The sequence below is a fragment of the Halichoerus grypus genome, chromosome 3, assembly GCF_964656455.1.
Source record: "Halichoerus grypus chromosome 3, mHalGry1.hap1.1, whole genome shotgun sequence".
In the NCBI taxonomy this organism is placed as follows: Eukaryota; Metazoa; Chordata; class Mammalia; order Carnivora; family Phocidae; genus Halichoerus; species Halichoerus grypus.
Genome location: NC_135714.1, coordinates 146527389 through 146546404, shown reverse-complemented (window position 1 = coordinate 146546404; position 19016 = coordinate 146527389). Strand labels below are relative to the sequence as shown.

The 19016-nt window shown below is 40.6% G+C and overlaps 1 long non-coding RNA gene across 2 annotated transcripts in view; it reads right to left on the bottom strand.

The window, feature by feature from the left end:
• Positions 1-19016, bottom strand: part of LOC118531498 (uncharacterized) — a 187994-nt gene that overhangs the window by 100689 nt on the left and 68289 nt on the right. For both annotated transcript variants that reach the window (XR_013446565.1, XR_013446566.1), the window contains exon 6: positions 7732-7882. This is a non-coding gene — a long non-coding RNA (uncharacterized LOC118531498). The remainder of the gene's footprint in view (positions 1-7731; positions 7883-19016) is intronic.

Sequence of the window (19016 nt, the reverse complement as noted above, 5' to 3'; positions counted from 1 at the left end):
TGTGTTCCAATAAAATCTATTTATGGACACTGGAAATTTGAATTTCATATAATTTTCTCATGTCATGAAATATTATTCTTCTTTTGAGTTTTTTCAACCATTTAAAAATATAAAAATAATTTGAAAACAGGGCCAAGGGGCACCTGGGTGGCTCAGTCATTAAGCGTCTGCCTTCGGCTCAGGTCCATGGTCCCAGAGTCCTGGGATCGAGCCCCGCATCGGGCTCCTTGCTCAGCGGGAAGCCTGCTTCTCCCTCTCCCACTCCCCTTGCTTGTGTCCCTTCTCTCACTGGGTCTCTCTCTCTGTCAAATAAATAAATAAAATCTTTTAAAAAAATAAAAAATAAAAACAGGGCCAGATTTGTCCTATGGGCTGTAGTTTGCGGACCCTTGTGTGAGAGGGTTGTCTTCATCTGCATGGTTGAAAGTGAGTCACAGGCATGTCTATGACCCAGCACATACGATAGCAAAAGAAGGAGTCCAGACAGCCATCAAAAAAAAAAAAAAAAAAAATGAGATCTTGCCATTTGCAATGACATGGATGGAACTAGAGGGTATTATGCTAAGTGAAATAAGTCAATCAGAGAAAGACAGTTATCACATGATCTCACTCATATGTGGAACTTAAGAAACAAAACAGAGGATCATAGAAGGGAGGGAAAAATAAAACAAGACAAGATCAGAGAGGCAGATAAACCATAAGAGACTCTTAATCATAGGAAACAAACTGAGGGTTGCTGGAGGGGAGACGGGTGGGGGGATGAGATAACTGGGTGATGGGTATTAAGGAGGGCACATGATGTAATCAGCACTGGGTATTAAATAAGACTGATGAATCACTGAACTCCACCTCTGAAACTAATAATACACTAGATGTGAATTAATTGAATTTAAATTTAAAAAAAGAGGGTATCTAGAGCAAGAAATTTTGTTTTAAGCAATTTCTTTTTAATTTCTTTTTGTTCACCTTCCATTGTTAAGAACTTGGTCACATGACCATACCTCATTGCAAAGGAAGCTGGAAAATAGAGTTAAAACTGGCTCACCATATGCTCCCAGAAGAAGGGGAGAATATACGACAAGCAGCTATTCTGTTATACACACCCAAGACTAGTTTTTAGGAACCTCATTAGGGTCAATAGCTTGATGTACTTCATATAAATTTGCCTGAGCCACTACTTTAATTCTACAGCTTCTTGGGTCTAACTTTGCTTTAATGTCTCTTCCATACAGCTGCATGAGATGAACTGTTCTCCACTTCTATATACCATTCTTCTAACAATCTACGTCCATCTAGAAACTAGAGAAATGTTCTTGGCTCTAGTCTAAGAGTCTACCATACACATGATGCAATGTTAATACTATGAAGGCTGACAAATTTTTACTGTCCTAGATGAGCTCTCACATGTAATACAACTATATAGTCATTATATTGTTAACTACAGAATAGTTACATAATAGTAAGTGACTCATGTGTGTCCCACTCCAGTAAACTGCTTTAGCATCTCAAGTGCAGCTGGATTTTTTCCAACCTACCACCCACTACAGGTCTTGTCCCCTCCCCAACCTTTGGACTTATAAATATCCTGGGATATTAAAGGGATAGGTTTCCATACACAACCATAGAAAAGTGTCACACTGGCCAATCAATGGCTGAGATAGTGGTGAAGATGGAGCAAAATCCTCTAAAGCTTCAACCAGAATATCCATTGCTGATGTCCTGAGTTCAGGTAATGGGAAGTTGCCAGAACCAACAAACATTACCCTCTAATTAACAAGAGTCAGCACAAGAGAGTTGGATTGATGTCAGTCTATCACTTCTAGAAGTTGGATAAGATGTAAAAGGTTAAGATCTGATTTTCTGGAATGGTCATGAATGAGATGAAATCTTTCAACTGGTAATAGAACTACTGACCAAAACTAAACTGGGAATGGATGGGATCCTGACGGAAAGAAACTGCAAAGAGTTTATTGAAGGGGCTTAACCTGATGGGATTATATTTAGGAAGCAGATTTCTTTTTCTCCCTCCACTGCCTCAAACAGACTCTGTGGGATCCCCCTCCTCTGCCTCTTTACAATATCTGGGGCAGATCCCAAAAGTTTTGGTCAATTACAGCTTTAAGAACAGCTTTAAGATCATTTTCAGCCATTGAAAGTTTAGTGTAGTATAACTTAAATTCCAGTCTTGTGCAATCCAATGAAAGCAGGCCTGATCCATGGCCATTTAATATCAGGGCTGACTCCATGCACTCCCTGGCTCACCACTTAGGACTACACTGCTCCACTCAGCCAGTGGTTAAGCACTCTCTCATGAATCATGTGCCCACTATCTCCCAGAGCCCTGGTTCTCTTACTTCTTTGTAAAAGGGAGCTTAGAAAATACAGATTCCCAACCATCTTCCCATCACACTACCAACTCCCCCGACCTTTCTCACCCCACTCCTCCTGTCAGATTCTAATTTGGTTGGAAAGTGGCAGAGCTCAGAATTCTTAATTTTCAATAAGCCCCTAAGTGATTCTAATGAAAGCGGCCTACAGACTGTTTGGAAAAACATTGCTTCAGGGTATCTCTAAATATTGTCTAACCAGGAAACACATCCTTTATTCCTCAGTTCCTATCCAAAATTATTTACACCCTCCAACACCCTCAATATTCAAAAATCCTATATGACTTCTTCCTTGACTAAACAACCTCTCCTTCCCTCTCCCAAGCTTCTGGAATGACTGGGTCATCATTAACTCCTTTAGACCTCTAAACCCTGCTCCACACTTTGTGACTTTACCAAACTCTGACTTTACTGAAACCTGGCTACCCACTGAAGATATTAGTTTCCCTATAGCTCTCTCAAGTAAAAACTGCTCATCTTCCTATATCCCACTTACCTTACAATTGGAAAATGAGGTTGGTATCCTCCTTTCTCCCAAAACCATGTCCACACCATTACTCCAGCACCTTCTTACAAAAGCCTCCTTGAGACTCAGGCAATTTGGCTATACATTTTATCTGCAAGCATATTCTACCTCCACCTTTCCTGCCACTGTCAATGTACCAAACTCCCTCAGTGCCAATGGCACCCAGCTCAAAGTATTCCTTTAACTCCAAGCCCTGCTATCATCCTAGATGACTTTACTGTCCATGTGGATGGATGATTTGGCTCTCTGACTTCTCATGTTCTTGACTTCATCTCTTCCATCACTTTAGCTACCACTCTACAGAAACTCCCTGAAACTTGTCATCACCTGGAAGCACTCTATCTCTGATACACTAACTCAGACATCTCACTCTCAGCCCACAAGCTCCCACCTTTCCAGCTCACTCACTCATGACTCTTACTACATGGGTTCTTCAATTTCCAGGGCAACTCCAGTCCATAAAACCCTCGACTTCATCTATCAGCTGCTTCATTTCATTACTTCCACCTTTATCCCTCTTAGGTACAATCTCAACTCCACTCTTTCTAGTGTTCTAAACTCTCTTGCTCCACAGATCTCTCACTGCATCCACATCCAAATACCCCCAACCTGGATGAACCAAACAATCCTTCTCCTTTGTCTTTGCCCTCTAAGTGCTAAATGTTGATAGAGACAAATCTCATTAACAGTGTAGATTGGTCCCGATCTGTAGTTACCAACCTCAAATGGGCCTAAGTCACTGATCAGCAAGGCTACAATGCTTCTCTAGCCTCCATAACAAATATATTTAAGTATACTCCCTTCTCATCAAACCCCCAATCCTTCCACATCCCCCCCTTCTCAGCATAGGACCTCCTATTTCTCTAGAAAAACAAATAGATAAGACCTCCTATATCTGCATCAATATTTTCCTCCTATTGCCACACCCATTTGCAAAGGAAAACGTATTTCACTGTTCACAGAGTGGCCACGCTGTGCAGGCAAAGTTAAAAAGTGGATAAGTGTCAATCAGGGAAGAGATCAGTGTGTAACTTGACATTGCTGAGAATAGACAATCTGCACATCAGGCCCCAGTGGTATAGCATTTCCTTACAGCAAGAGGAGAGAGTGCACAAGATCCAGTGCCTTGCAATGCGTTGGTCTCTGATGGCCAGCACATCCAATCTGCAGCTTATATGCAGTATGACTGCATATAACCCACTTCGTGCTACAGTAGAGGACCCTGAGTCCTCCTTTCTGGGGTCTGAAATACAGAACACTGCAGGCATGCCTGAGGGCCATTAATGCACAAATGTAAGCAGAACAAAGGAGTATAATTCCAGCTCAGAACAGGGGAAGATATTTCCTCACAAGGCAATAAGCCCAGCACAGGCTGTGAGAGTTCTCTATCTCTTTGCAAAAGGAAATATTCCAGGCAAAAGGCCACTCATATCTAGCCCATGCACGGGGTTACAAATTGTGCATGACTGCCTTTCCCAACAAAAATCATCCTACCTTCCATCCAAGACCAACCATCTTATTCCAAACCAAAAACCTCTTTCAACCCCCACATCAACCTATAGATACTGCTCAATCTCCTCCCCTTCAATTCACTACTGTCATTTCCTAATATTCTACTCATCTTCACCCCACTTCAATCTTGCTTCTACAATAAACACCATAAAATTATCCAGGTCAGTTTCAGCAAGGACTTCTCATCACTAAATTCAAAGAAGATGTTTCTGTTTTATCTTGACTGAACACTGTGCACATTTGACATTCCTGACCACTCTCTCCTTCCTCCGACTTCTTTCTGCCTTTAGTGTCTCTGCCACCACACTGTCCTGATTTTCTTCACCAGCAAGACCCTGTTTTCTCCACTAGCATTCTCAACTCCACATGCCCCTTACATTTAGGGCACCTCAAGGTTCTGCCCTTTCCTCCCTGTAAAGCTCAGGCAATTCTATTGCTTCTAGGATCCTCTCATTGACACAGTCATTCCAAAAATATTTTATGAGCATCCTCTATGGGACAGGCACTATGGAAGGTGGCAGAATTCAGTGGCAGGGCCACTTCCCTGCATGACTCCAGAAGGCACCTTTCACCCAGAATGCTGTGCAAGGCAGTGGCACTGTTTAGCGGTTCTCAGAGAAACCGAAGGGACACCCACCCTCATAGGCTTTACTGGTTTGCAGGAGAAATATAATCATAACAAATAATTTCAAAAGTAATTACTCAGTTATGGTTGGGAATAGCATTCCAAAGGAAAAGCTGGGAGGGGGAGGTTCAGTAAAGAGCAGAGTTTCCAGGAGAGAAACAGCAATGTGCCAAGCACCGAGGTAGGAAGAAGCATGGTATATTGGAAGGTCTGATAGAAGGCCGCTGTGCTGGCATGAGGGAGCGGGAGAGAAAGCAGTGTGACATGAACCTGGAGGGGCAGACACAGGCTACATCACATAGACTCTCAAAGGCCACTTGAAGCATTTTACTCTTGACCTTGAGTTTTACTCTGGATTTCTAGGGAAATCACTGAAAGACTTTAGTGGACAGAAATACAATCAACTCTGCATTTTAAAAAGCTTATTTTAGCTGCAGGGTGATTATAGTAGATACAGGGAGGCTGGTTTCAATGCTAAGAAAGTGACTTACAGTGACTTATAGGCTGTTGGCAGTAGCTAGAGAGAAGTAGACATTTTCAAGATATAATTTTAGGAGGGCTCTTGTAAGAATGTTCTGGTCTAACCAACTGGCTACACAGTGGTACCGTTTCCTAAGACAAAGAACCATGGGAGAATCATGTTTAGGGAAAGCAGCACGGTTCATGTTTGGACATACTGAATTTGAGATGCTTGAAGAGCATCCCAGGGGAGAGAGGCTAACTGGGAGTTAGCTGTATGTTGTTCTGAGTTAGAGACATGTTATTCCTCTCAGCAGTGATTAGTCCTTCTCAAAACACTCTCTTCCTCTGTTGTCCTGCTCACCATTGCCTGTCCTTCTCCGGTTGTCCTCTTATCTCTGTATCTTAGGCCCCTTTAGTCACTGGGAGAGGATAATCTTTTTTTTTTTTAATTTTTTTATTGTGATGTTAATCACCATACATTACATCATTAGTTTTAGATGTAGTGCTCCATGATTCATTGTTTGCGTATAACACCCAGTGCTCCATGCAGTATGTGCCCTCTTTAATACCCATCACCAGGCTAACCCATCCTCCCAACCCCCTCCCCTCTAGAACCCTCAGTTTGTTTCTCAGAGTCCATCGTCTCTCATGGTTCGTCTCCCCTTCCGATTTCCACCCCTTCATTCTTCCCCTCCTGCCATCTTCTTCCCTTTTTTTTTTCTTAACATATATTGCATTATTTGTTTCAGAGGTACAGATCTGAGATTCAACAGTCTTGCACAATTCACAGCGCTTACCAGAACACATACCCTCCCCAGTGTCCATCAACCAGTCACCCCATCCCTCCCACCCCACTCCCCACTCCAGCAACCCACTCAGTTTGTTTCCTGAGATTAAGAATTCCTCATATCAGTGAGGTCATATGATACATGTCTTTCTCTTTTTGACTTATTTCGCTCAGCATAATACCCTCCAGTTCCATCCACGTCATTGCAAATGGCAAGATCTCATTCCTTTTGATGGCTGCATAATACTCCATTGTATATATATATATATATATATATATATATATATATATATATATACACCACATCTTCTTTATCCATTCATCTGTCGATGGACATCTTGGCTCTTTCCACAGTTTGGCTATTGTGGACATTGCTGCTATAAACATTGGGGTGCATGTACCCCTTCGGATCCCTACATTTGTATCTTTGGCATAAATACCCAGTAGTGCAATTGCTGGATCGTATGGTAGCTCTATTTTCAACTTTTTGAGGAACCTCCATACTGTTTTCCAGAGTGGCTGCACCAGCTCATTCCCACCAACAGTGTAGGAGGGTTCCCCTTTCTCCGCATCCCCGCCAACATCTGTCATTTCCTGACTTGTTAATTTTAGTCATTCTGACTGGTGTGAGGATAATCTTGTATTGTTTTCAGCCACCCTCTTGGTGGTAATTTGGCAGTACCAGGAAATCAATACCCTGACTCGCCCTTGGCTCCTCCCTCTGCACATGAACCCATCACAGATCTCTAGTCTAACCAACCAGTGCCCCTCAAATCCATTTGTTTCCTCCATTCCCACTCCCAACAACTCATGTAAGACTCTATCATCTCTCATCTTGCTACTATTAAAAAAAAAAAAAAAAAAAAAAACACCTAACTGGCTCAATGGGTTTATTTTTGCCCTTCTTCAAACCTACTCAGAGGCCAGAGTACCTTAAAAAAACAAATATTAACACACCCCTCTCTTGAATAAAACACATCTGATATAATTAAGATAAAGTTCACCATCTTCAATATGGAAAACAAACCCTTCTGTGATCCACCAACCTGCCACCCAAAGTCAACACTCGGTTTCCTATTCATTACTCTTCCAGCTCCAGCCATATCGGACTTCTTTAGGCTCCTCAACCTTGCCATGTTTTCTCACCTTTTCTTACTAGCCTTCTATTGCTCACACACTTCTAGTTATGTATTTAATGCATAAATTCCATGACAGCATGGACTACATCTGCCACGTTCACTAGTATATCCTCTGTGCCTAACGTGTACCTAAGAAATACGAAGTGTTCAGTAAACACGCTTTGAAATAATGGCACAGAATGCAATCAAATTTCTTCAAGTTACATTAGACTAAACCTGATCAGATCGATTTTTCTGGAAATCCAAGTTTTAACTCAGGATATATTTTTAAAGAAATAATGTATGAGGGGCACCTGGGTGGCTCAGTTGGTTAAGCATCTGCTTTCAGCTCAGGTCATGATCTCAGGGTCCTGGTGTCGAGTCCCGCATCAGGCTTCCTGCTTGGCAGGGGCCCTGCTTCTCCCTTTCCTGCTACCCCTGCTTGTGCGCTGGTTCTCTCTCTCTCTGTCAAATAAATAAATAAAATCTTCAAAAAAAAAGAAATAATGTGTGAAAAATTCAATCACCATTTATAACAGTGTGTCTAGGGAGATAAATATAATTTCATTCAACCAGCCCCCCCAAAAAAATGAACTTTTGAGAATGAGGAACTGTCTCTACTCCAAACATGCTCAGTCATTACCACCTGACCTTGTCATTCAAGCCAAGTCCTCAAGCTCAACATGCACTCAAGCATGCCCTGAGAATGCCAAGTAGAAACATAGGTCTTAACTCTTTCTGAGGGAGGGTGCCACTGCCCTGGAGAGTTTGAAGACAGGAGAGAAGGGCAAGGGAAACAAAGTCAATATTTCTCAGCCTGACTGGGGATTGCACTGCTCCATTTCCCCTTCCTTCCATTTGGTCAAATGCTTCACACAAACAGTAATGGCGGCTGACAGCTTGGAAGAGAAGTTCATCTCTACAAATAAACAAGCTCATGGTCTTCTCTTCTCTTTCTCTGCCACCATCCTATTACTTGCCCAAATCACAAAGAAAAACTAATGCAAATTCTGTTCTACATTCACACCCAACCTATTCAATACACTTGTGATTACAAAGCCCACCATTATGTACTCTGGTATCCTGATATATGTAAAATTAATAGGAGCACTGTCATTCATTCTAAACTCACGATAGTACCACCCAAATCTAACCTCCTCCTATGATCCTAACTCAATACAGGTATGCCTCATCTTATTGCACTCACTTTATTGTACTTCACAGATACTGCATTTGTTATAAACTGAAGGTCTATCACAACTCTGCATCAAGCAAGTCTATCAGCACCATTTTTCCAACAGCATTTGCTCACTTCCTGTCTCTGTGTCACGTTTTGGTAATTCTCACAGTATGTCAAACTTTTTCATTATTATTATATTTGTCATGGTGATCTGTGATCAGGGATCTTACTATTGTAATTATTTTTGCGGTGTTACAAACTGCACCCATACAAGACAGCAAACTTAATAAATAAATCCATTGACTCACTGTTATCCACCTCTCCTCCTGTCCTCAAGTCTCCCTATTTCCTGAGACACAACAATATTGAAATTAGGCCAGTCAATAACCCTACAATGGCCCGTCAGTGTTCAAGTAAAAGGAAGAGTCACATGCCTCCACTTTAAATCAAAAGCTAGAAATGATTAAGCTTAGTGAAGAAGGCCTATCAAAAGCTGAGATAGACTGAAAGCTAGGCCTCTTGTGTCAAACAGCAGAGTTTTGAACACAAAGAAAAAGTTCTTGAAGGAAATTAAAAGTGTTACTCCAGTGAGCACACAAATAAGAAATCAAAACAGCCTTATTGCTGATGTGGAGAAAGTTTGAGTGGTCTGGATACAAGACGGAACCAGCCACAACATTCCCTTAAGCCAAAGTCCAATCCACAGCAAGACCCACCCCTCTTCAATTCTGTGAAGGCTGACAGAGGGGAAGAGGCTGCAGAAGAAAAGTTGGAAGCTGGCAGAGATTGGTCCATGAGGTTTAAGGAAAGAAGTGGTCTCCATAACAGAAGAGTGCGAGGTGAAGCAGCAAGTGCTGATGTAGAAGCTGCAGCAAATTCTCCAGAAGATCTAGCTCACATAATTCATGAAGGTGGCTACACTAAGCAACAGATTTTCCATGTAGATGAAACAGCCTTCTACTGGAAAAAGATGCCATCTAGGACTTTCATAGCTAGAGAGAAGTCAATGCCTGGCTTCAAAGCTTCAAAAGACAGGCTGATTCTCCTGTTATGGGCTAATGCAGCTGGTGACTTTATGTTGAAGCCAATGCTCATTTATCACTCAAAAATCCTACAGCCCTTAAGAATTATGCTAAATCTACTCTGTCTGTGCTATATAAATGTAATAACAAGGCCTGGATGACAGCACATCTGTTTATGACATGGCTTACTGAATATTTTAAGCCCACTGTTGAGACCTACTGCTCAGAAAATAAGATTCCCTTCAGAATATAACTGCTCATTGACAATGCACCTGGTCATCCAGGAGCCCTGACAGAGATGGACAATGAGACTAATGTTTTCATGCCTGCTCACACAACATCCACTCTGCAGACCATAGATCAAGGAGTATTTTTGACCTCCAGTTTTATTATTAAAGAAATACATTTCGTAAGGCTACAGCTGCCACAGATAGTGATGCCTCTGCTGGATCTGGGTGAGTCAACTAAAACCTTCTGGAAAGGATTCACCGTTCTAGATGTACACTCATAACTCAGGAGAAGAGGTCAAAATATTAACCTTAACAGCAATTTGGAAAAAGCGGATTCCAACCCTCATGGATGACTTTGAGGGGTTCAAGACTTCAGTGGGGAAAATAACTGCAGATGTGGTGGGAATAGCAAGAGAACTAGAGTTAGTAGTGGCGCCTGTAAAATCAACAACACAAGAAACAACAGGTGTTGGCAAGGATGTGGAGAAACAGGAACCCTCGTACACTGTGGGTGGGAAGGCAAACTGGTGTAGCCACTTGGAAAACAGGGTGGAGGTTCCTAAAAAGTTAAAAATAGAACTACCCTATGATCCAGCAATTGCACTATGTGGGTGTTTGCCCAAAGAATACAAGAACATTAATTCAAAGGGATACATACACCCTTATGTTTATAGCAGCATTATTTACAATTGCCAAGATATGGAAGCAGCACAAGTGTCCATCTACTAATGAATGGATAAAGAAGAGGTGGTATATATAGACAATGGGATACTATCCAGCCATAAAAAGAATGAAAACTTGCCACTTACAGTGACATGGCTGGAGCTACAGAGTAAAATGCTAATTGAAATAAGTCAGTCACTGGGACGCCTGCGTGGCTCAGTTGGTTAGGCCTCTGCCTTCAGCTCAGGTCATGATCTCAGGGTCCTGGGATCAAGCCCCATATTGGGCTCCCTGCTCAGTAGGGATCCTGCTTCTCCTTCTCCCTCTGCCACTCCTTTTACTTGTTCTCTCTTGTGCTCTGTCAACTAAATAAAAATAAAATCTTTTTTTTAAAAAAAGAAAGAAATCAGTCAGAGAAAGACAAATACCATATGATTTGACTCATATGTGGAATTTAAGAAAACAAACAAGCAAAGAGGAAAAAAGAGAGAGAGAGACAAAGCAAGAAACAGACTTTTTTTTTTTAATTATAGAGAACAAACTGATGGTTACCAGAGGGGAAGTGGGTGGGGGGATGGGTAAAACAGGTGATGGGGATTAAGGAGGGCACTTGCCGTGATGAGCACTGGGTAATGTATAGAATTGTTGAATTACTATATTGTATACCTGAAACTAATATAACACTGTATGTTAACTATACTGGAATTAAAATAAAAACTTAAAAAAAAAAAAAAAAAGAAATGGACCCTGAAGCTGTGGGTGAATTGCTGCAATCTCCTGATAAAGCTAATGGATGAGAAGTCACTCATGGGCGAACAAAGAAAGTGGTTTCTTGAGATGGAATCTACTCCTGGTGAAGATGCTGTGAAGATTGTTGAAATAACAACAAAGGATTGAGAATACTATGTAAACTTAGTTGATAAAGCAGCATCAGGGTTTGAGTGGATTGACTCCAATTCTGAAAGAAGTTCTACTGTGGATAAAATGCTATCCAACAGCATCACATGCCACAGAGAAATCCCCATGAAAGGAAGAGTCAATCAATGCAGCAAACTTCATTGTTGTCTTATTTTAAGAAGTTACCACAGTCACTCCAACCTTCAGCAACCACCACCCTGATCAGTTAGCCACCATCCATATTGAGAAAAGACCCTCCACCAGCAAAAAGATTAGGACTCACTAAAAGCTCAGATGATAGTTGGCAATTTTTAGCAATAAAGTATTTTTTAATCAAGGGATATACATTGTTATATATATGTATATAATTATTATACAATATATTATAAATATATACAAATATATAATTATTATACAACATAATATAATGTTATTGTATAATGTTAGATGTTATATATATTATATAATTATATGTTATATGTGTTATGTATTTTATATTATACAATAGAACATGTTATATATTATATATGTTATATACATTATATAATTATATATGCTATATAATTATACAATATAATGTAACATAATATGCGATTGTATAATATTATATGTTATATATTATTACATATAATATACAATATATAATAATTATATATTATATATGCTATATTATATATTATATAATTATACAACATAATATAACGTGTTATATTATATATAATGTAGAATTAAATATATAATGCCATTATGCACTTCATAAACTACAGCATAGTGTAAGCATCACTTTTATATGCACTGGGGAACCAAAAAATTCATTTGAGTCACTTTTTTTGGTATTTACTTTATCCACTCAACTCAGCCATTTTCCCCTTACTGTCGGGATAAGACCTAAAATCTTGACTAGAGCCTACAAAAACCAGTATGATTTGACCTGTCTCCTGAGTTGCATCACTTCCCAGTCAACTCTTCAGTTTCTAGCCTCCTTTCATTTCCTTGAATATACCATGCTTCCTTATCTAGGAAACCATTGCACATTCTGTTTCTGCTGCTGGGAGTGCTCTCTCTTTCATCCACCCTACATTTGCCTACTTCTACTCAGCCTTTATTTTTTTTTTTTTTTAAGATTTATTTGAGAGGGAGAGAGAGAGCAAGAAAGGGGGGGGTGGGGAGAAACTCAAGCAGACTTCACACTGAGAGGGGACCCCGAACTGGGGCTCGATCTCACAGCCCTGAGATCAGACCCGAACTGAAATCAAGAGTCAGACACTTAACTGACTGCCCCACCCAGGCGCCCCTCTACTCAACCTTTAGATCTCAGTGGAAACATCACTTCCTCAGAAAACTGTCTCCCTTCAACCCTGAGACTACATCACTGCACCATTAAATACTATCACAGCACTGTGTGCCTTTCTTCTCAGCCCTTTCCAGTGCCTATTAAAGCACTGGATATAGGAAATCCCAAACAAACATTTTTCAAATCAACCCTTGCTCTGGGGGCTTCAACTCACCAAAAAGAATACCTTGCTGCCTATTTTGAATCTTGCTTCAGCTGCCACCTGCATACTTCTTTTTGGAAAAAAAAAAAAAAAGTCAACAGGCCAAAAATTTCTATTTGTTTTCTGAGTTTATGTCCACATTGTAGTTCTAATAGTTGGGAAGGTGAGATAATATTATACCCCCTTCTTTACTATAGATTTTAAGCCCAGAATACCCACCTATAAACTTGATTGTCTAAAACAAACTTCTCTCAGATCATGGATAGATTCTGTAGTAAATATGTTGAACAAGGGAAAAGTCTCTCCTTTAAAATTAATCATTGCCATCTGTGTGCTTTATATATTTACTTTGCTCAGCCACTTTGTAGTTTTCATGTTGTTCTATCATTATTTGTTGACTTGTAGGACCTGCTGAATATACCCATTTATATACTTGCTCATCAATAATAGGAACTTGGTGTTGTCTTAGTAAACTCAGCTCAAGTTTGCACTTGGTAAACATCTAGTAATTCTTTGTAATTTGATGGATTTAGTCCCCTTAGGCTTCTGAGAAATCCTTAAGAATCCTTTCTAGGGATGCTTTCTAGGTTAAGCTTCTGCCTTCGACTCAGGTCGTGAGCCCAAGGTCCTGAGATGGAGTCCCGCATTGGGCTCCTTGCTCAGCGGGGAGCCTGCTTCTCCCTCTGCCTGCCACTCCCCACTACTTGTGCACGCTCGCTCATGCTCTCTCTCTCTCTCTCTGACAAATAAATAAATAAAATCTTTAAAAAATAAATAAGTTTTTAAAATCCTTCCTAAGTAAGATTTCTCAGAATATTCTGAGTTGCCTCTTTTATCATTCATATTGCTGATTATAATTAATATTTCTAATTTAATATTGCTGATAATAAGAATGAAAACAGCTGATAATTATTAGGCACTTATATGTCAGATACTGCAAAGCAAACTATATGCATTTAACAGTCATAATAATCCTCTGAGAGGGGTGACATTTTTTTTTTTTAAGTAGGGTCCATACCCAGTGTGGAGCTGAATGTAGGGCTTGAACTCACAGCTCTGAGATCAAGACTTGACCTGGGATCAAGGGTCGGACGCTTAACCGACTGAGCCACCCAGGTGCCCTTGGATAACATTTTAATGCTATTTTACGAGCTAGGTGATTCAGAAATAAAGAGGTTAAGTAATTTGTGCAAGAACACACAGAATATAAGTGGTAAAGCTGAGATTTGAAACCAAGCAGTCTGATCCCAAGGCTGTAATCACTCACTGCACTATATTACATCCCCTCCTTGTAAAAGGGCTGTAGCCATAGGTTTCTACTTTGGATATAAATAAGTATGCTCCTACTGGACTTAAACCTCCTGACGTTAACAAATATAAGTTCCGCACAAAATGCGAGAAGGAAGGGAGGGAGGGAAAAAAAAAACAAACCTGGAGTCTCGAGAGAGTGAACAAAAGCCTGCAGAATCTGGAGGGAATCTATACTTGAAAGAAGAGATTCCTATTTTTACAACTTCCTGTATAAGAACAGGCCAAAATCAACACCCCATGAGGCAGTTAGCTCCAGGGGAAAAACCGCAGTCTCTCTGGTCTAAAGAACAAAAGGATAGATTTCAGGACAACCACAGGCACTAAATGTGAAAGGCAAAATCCCAGGAAAGAGAGAGCTGGAGAAGGCATCCCAAATCCTGTGTATAAGTCTGTGTATTCTCTGCCCCAAGTCCCTAACAGATCCTTGAACCATGCAGCATGCATGCACAGAAAAAACTCAAAACAGCCCCACTAAAAGAGAAAAGAGCTGAACTGAGATTTGAACTGCTGCCCAAGAGATAGAAATTATACTTTGATTTGAACCAAGTTAATTGCCTGCTGAAAGAAAAACCTCCATATTTTTAGAGGAATATAACAGAATCCAGAGTCTTTACAGCACAATACCAAAGTGAATTCAAAAATATTCAATATATTAAGGACCAGAAGAATGTGAATTCATCTCAGGAAAAAAGACAAAGGAAATTAACTCTGAATGACCCAGATGTTTCAATTAGCAGACAAGGATTTGAGAGCAACAAGTATAACAACGTTAAACCAACTATTAGTGTTTTCCTTGGCCTTAGAATGTTCCAGGAAAACATATTTACAATGATGAACAATATAGTTGATCTCAACAGAAAAATAGAAACTTTATACAGGGCCAAATGGAAATTATAAAGCTGAAAAATACAGTATCTGAAATCAAAAAGGCAGCTTTGCAGGTACAATTTTCTTCCTCAAAAGAATTCTTTCTCTTTTTATATATATAATCTCTTTTGTTTAGTCTCTCTGATAACTAATCTTAGCTATCTAACTCCTCAGTTCCTCCTTCCTTGAGTGTTCAGTGGCTGACTCCAGTATTTATGACAGGTATAATCTCTCTGACTTGATTCCTGCCTTAGTTTTATTCCACTACCCTAACTAACATTTGTGTCTAATTTGACCTAACCCCGCATCCCATCTACAGTAGTTTTAAAAAATGTCCATGGGGCACCTGGCTGGCTCAGTCGGTATAGCATGTGACCCTTGGTCTTGGTGTTATAAGTTTGAGCCCCATATTGGGGCTTAAAAAATCCAAATTTTATGACATTCCCTCCTCCAAAAAGTAGACCATGATTCTCCTCCCCTTGAGAGTGGACTGGACTCAAAGAATCACTTCTAATAAACAGAATAAGGCAAAAGTGACAGTGTGATTTCCAAGACTAGGTCATGGAAGGCACTGAAGCCTCTTCCTTTCTCTCTTGGGTCACTCAACCTGACGGAAGCCAGCTGTCCATGTCATGAAGACATTCAAGCAACTCTATGGGCAGGTACATGTGGAAAGCAACTGAGTTCTCCTACCGATAGCCAGCAAGAGGTCTTCAGCCAAGAGTCATGTGTTATGGGTTAAATTATGTCCCCCCTAAAAGATAAGCTGGAGTCTTAACTTAGATACCACAGTACCTAAAAATATGACCTTATCTAAAATAGAGTTCTTAACACAGGTAATCAAGTTAGAATAAAGTCATTAAGATGAGCCCTAATCCAATATGACTGATGTCCTTATGAAAGAGGGAAGAGACACGCACACAGGGAGAACGCCATGTGGAGATGAATGCAGAGATCAGGACAATGCAAGTACAAGCCACGGAACATCAAAGACTGCCAGCAAACCACAGTAAGCTAGGAGAGAGGCATGGTATAGATTCTTCCTCCCAGCTCTCTGAAAGAACCACCCTGCCAATACCTTGATCTTTCACGTCTAGCCCCCAGAACAGAGACGGTACATTTCTGCTGCTCTAAGCCACCCAGTTTGGGGTACTTTGTTACTGCAGCCCCAGGAAACTAACAAATCATGTGAATGAACTGCTTTGGAAGCAGATCATCTAGTTCCAGACAAGCTTTCAGATGACTGTAGCCCTAACCATTATCTTGACCTCCACTTCCGGAGACAACCCTAGCCGGAACTGACTGCTAAATGGCTACTGAATTCCCCACCCACGGAAATTATGAGATAAGTGTTTGATGTTTTAACTGTTGTGATGGACGGAACTGTGTCCCCACCCTATGTTCATATGTTGAAACCCTAACCCCTCAAGTGACTATATTTGGAGACAGAGTCTTTAAAGAGGTAATTAAGATTAAATGAAACTGTTAGGATGAGGGCCTAATCCAGTATGACTGGTGTCCTTATAAGAAGAGGAAGAAACACCAGGGATGGGCACACACAAAGAAAAGGCCATGTGAGGACACAGGGAGAAGGCGGCCATCTGCAAGACAAGCAGAGGGGCCCCAAGAGAAACCCACCCTACTGACATCTTGACCTTGGAATTCCAGCCTCTAGAACTGTGAGAAAATAATGTTCTGTTGTTTAAGCCATTCAATCTATGGTATTTTGTTATGGTAACCCCAGAAAAATAATACAGCTGGTAAGTTTGGGGATAACTTATCACACAACAGATAATAATATACTTTCCCACACCAGCCCCCCAAACACACACATTTTCCATCTCCATTTATCACCCAAAATTGTCTCAACAGTCTAGCCCCAAAGTATGCAAATTAGAAACGTCAGCAACATTTCTTTGAACAGGTTTGGTGTTTTGAAACTTGATTCCCTTGGGGCGTCTGGGTGGCTCAGTCCTTAAGCATCTGCCTTCGGCTCAGGTCATGATCCCAGGACCCTGGGATCGAGCCCCACAGCGGGCTCCCTGCTCAGCAGGGAGTCTGCTTCTCCCTCTGCCTGCCACCAACCCCCCCCCCCCCGCTTGTTCTCTCTCTCTCCCCTCCCCCCATCAAATAAATAAATAAAATCTTAAAAAAACAACAACAACAACAACAACAACAAAGAAATTTGCTTCCCTCACAGATTATGGGAAAGGCTCTGGGATAAATCTGTCAAGTAAGGAACAAGTCTTCCTATTAGGACCTCTAACCATTAAGAGAAAGTAGTAAAAGATGACAATTAGCCTATGCGTGACCTGTTTGATTTTAGACTATGAACACGACCAAGATCATAATAAGAAGCTTATACTTCTAACTCAATGGGAAACTTGTGTCCATTGGAAATAACCACTACCTTCACTCTGCTTTCCGTAGCAGCTTGGATGTCTGCTAAGGATGTTGAATTATATGAAATTGTTAACCCCTCAACCAACAAACACTTGCTCTTCCAGACTTGTCTCAGTTATATTTTTAAATTCCTTATAGTTCCTAGCACAGAGCAAACACTCAATAAATGTTTAGAGAATGATTGGATCCAGAAGAACTGTCCCCTTTAATTCTATCCGCAGACAGTCCTACTCCAAGACGTTAAAAAGGCAGCGCTGAACTGGGAACCTTGCTCATTCATCTTACTCCTGCGGGAGAATTCCTTCTGCTGTCGCTCCTGACAAATTCAAAGTCTGGTCTGTTTGATTTCTCTGGTAATCAATTTTCAGCTTCTGATTGTCAGGTAAGCTCTCTCTAACTTAGCTCTTGCCTGTCCCTTTCCCATCACAGTGACCATTTTCTGCCTTGCGTTTTCTGAACATAATCCTAAGGTCCCATGCATTCCATTTAGCCCTTCCTCAAGGGCCAATTCTCTGCCCTTGTACCTGGCTTCACCCTGCTTATAACCAATCAGCACCCTCAACCATCTCACCTATCCAACTCCAGGGCAGGCCCAAAAGAAAATTCAGCAAAAGTGTTTAAGGTTGAGAACCTACATCTTATGACTTGATGGCCTTAAATCTCTTTAGTTTTGGTTCCTGGAATTGTATTCTACTTATTTGTTGGGGGACGGGAGGCTAGTTCTGCACTATTTTAATGTCTATATAATAGATATTATAAGAATCATAGAACTTTGCATGAATGTGGTTGGAAAAGCTCATCTTGAGTGTTTCCTTAGCCCAAAACTTGAAACTGCTTTCACCCTTTCCTACTACCAAAGGAATTTAGGTTTCTGTTAAGTATCTGAGGGAACCACACTTATTGGAGCCAAAAAGAAGCTGCAATCTCCAGTAACACCAATTTTCCTAGTTACATTTCATACTTAACCCTGGTCTATACCTTATTTAGATGTATTTAGAGCTTCTCGAGCTAATTTCTAGAAACATTCAGGGGCAACCCTTTTTAAAATTGACAATCTCAAAAAGATCCTTAATGTGTTCATGAATTAACTAAGGATACAACTTGCCTTGAGTGTTGCCTAGTAGTTTCTCCAGGCAAAAACTTTTGGAGGATGAGTATTTATGTAAAAACATTGTAACTACTCATAATAAGAGCTAACATTTATTGAGTGCTTTTACAATGTGCCGGCTGTGCTCATGTGTTTAATATGGATTACTTTATTTAATCCTGCCAACAGCTCTGTGAGAAAACTCATGCACAAAAAACGTAACTTGTCCAAAGACATGCAGCTGGTAAATCAAGTGGGGTTTAAACCACTTGAAGTCTCTGAATCCAGAACCCCACTGCCTCTTGGGCTTCTAGCAGCTTTACTAATGAAATTCCCTTCTGGTATTCAGCTGCCGGCATAAAGATTTCACTGGGTTATCTCCTCCTTCTGTTGCCAGGACCTGGATAAGGATAGAAATGTCTCGGACTAATCTATTTCTGTCT